At 50.3% G+C, this 1,647-nt stretch overlaps 1 protein-coding gene across 2 annotated transcripts in view; it reads left to right on the forward strand.

Annotated features, from left to right (window-relative positions):
* Positions 1 to 6: 6 nt before the first annotated feature.
* The window catches only part of LOC102200943 (phosphatidylinositol 4,5-bisphosphate 3-kinase catalytic subunit alpha isoform-like), an 18,086-nt gene continuing 16,445 nt past the window's right edge, over positions 7 to 1,647 (forward strand). For both annotated transcript variants that reach the window (XM_005754472.1, XM_005754474.1), the window contains exon 1: positions 7 to 854. The gene's annotated coding sequence lies outside the window, so the exon portion shown is untranslated. The remainder of the gene's footprint in view (positions 855 to 1,647) is intronic.

Consider the following 1,647-nt stretch of genomic DNA (forward strand, 5'->3'; position numbering starts at 1 on the left):
CACACACACACACACACACACACACACACACACACACACACACAGTAACCCAGAACGTGCCTTACTGACCTCACCTGACGGTGTGGGCGTGGCCTAACGGTCGCACCTGGGACTGTTTGTATTAGCCGTCCAGATGCTGATGCTGATGATGAAGAGTAGAGTCTAATAAATTAATAAAGCCTTACAGACTGATGTTTGTGTGGTCCCTCTGTGTTTGCTGTCTCTCTGTGGGGTATGACGTCACACACAGTGCATGCTGGGATACTGGGTCAGGCTGACAGATGGAGAGAAAACAGCCAAATCAGAGAAAGGAGAATATCTAATCCTTAATCCAGCGAGCCCCTCCCCCTGCACACACACACACACACATTCCTGGAAACAAACACAGGATTAGGATTAACTGATGATCTTTAAATCGGTCAAAATTTGAATGGACTTTGGTTCACAGCTTGCTCCTCTCCTCTAAAGCTGACCTTTGACCTGCAGCTCAGCAGTCAGCTCCTCCTCCCTGTGAGGCTGCTGGCCCTTTAAGAGAGGAAGAGCACAGGATGAGCCCCCCCCTCACACACACACACACACACACCCTCCTCCTCCTCAGCCGCACATTGTTCTGTGGCTCCGGGAGAAGCCACTTCCTCCTCCTGCTGCTGCTGCTGCTGCTCAGCCCGCTGCAAACGGACAGACAGACAGTTTCAGTGCCTCCGACGGAGGGACGGCGTCTGTCTGTGTGTCCGACGGGATCAGCCGAGGGGGGCGGACACGCGAGCACAGACAAAGACTCGCAGACAGACGAACAGACTGGACGAATGGACTGACAGGATGCGGCACCGCTGGACCCTCGGGCTCGCCCCCAGGTAGGAACAAAGACTCTCCTCCTTTTTTCATGGATGCTCCCACTCCTGTTGTCATGGTAACCATTTCCTAGTCTGAGGTCACGGAGAGGAGGAGGGCCGGTTTGTTACATCAGCCGGCGCTTCCTGTTTTTACCTGCGTGATGTCATCAGACGTCTGCGGGCCACGTGACTGTAGAGCTTTTGTTTGTTTCAGCTGCAGCTGAGATTTTCACAATAAACAAACAGCATGATCAGCTTCCTGCTGACAGCAGCCTCGTGATCGATGAACGTCCACACTTACATGATAAAGCATCCTGACTCATTTACAGCTTTGAATCTTTTTAGAACTTTATTGTGAAAATTCCTCAAACCTGTTTGTAAAATATATAAAAAATGTTTATTTTATTCTGAAATCAGACATCACTGTGGAACAACAGCAGAGTTCTTGTTCAGACTGTTAAAACCTGTTTACACCTGTCTGAGGTTCTCTGTTTAGACCTGGATGTAGCTCTCTGTGAGGTTCTCTGGGGTTCTCTGGGGTTCTCTGAGGTTCTCTGGGGTTCTCTGGGGTTCTCTGGGGTTCTCTGAGGTTCTCTGGGGTTCTCTGGGGTTCTCTGGGGTTCTCTGGGGTTCCCTCTGCATCTCTTTAAGTGCTGCTGGTTCTGTCAGAAATGCTCTCCTGTCCGTTAGATCAGAGTCTGGGATGTGTTTGGACCTCCTCAGGTTGGTCGTTTAGAATCTTGGCTGGTTTGTTTTGATCCTCAGTGATACTTTGACCTCTGACCTCTCAGCGCTTCATTCATCGTCGTGTTTC

This window comes from Pundamilia nyererei, unplaced genomic scaffold (genome assembly GCF_000239375.1).
Source record: "Pundamilia nyererei isolate P.nyererei 1_Seehausen unplaced genomic scaffold, PunNye1.0 scaffold00571, whole genome shotgun sequence".
NCBI classification, from domain to species: domain Eukaryota; kingdom Metazoa; phylum Chordata; class Actinopteri; order Cichliformes; family Cichlidae; genus Pundamilia; species Pundamilia nyererei.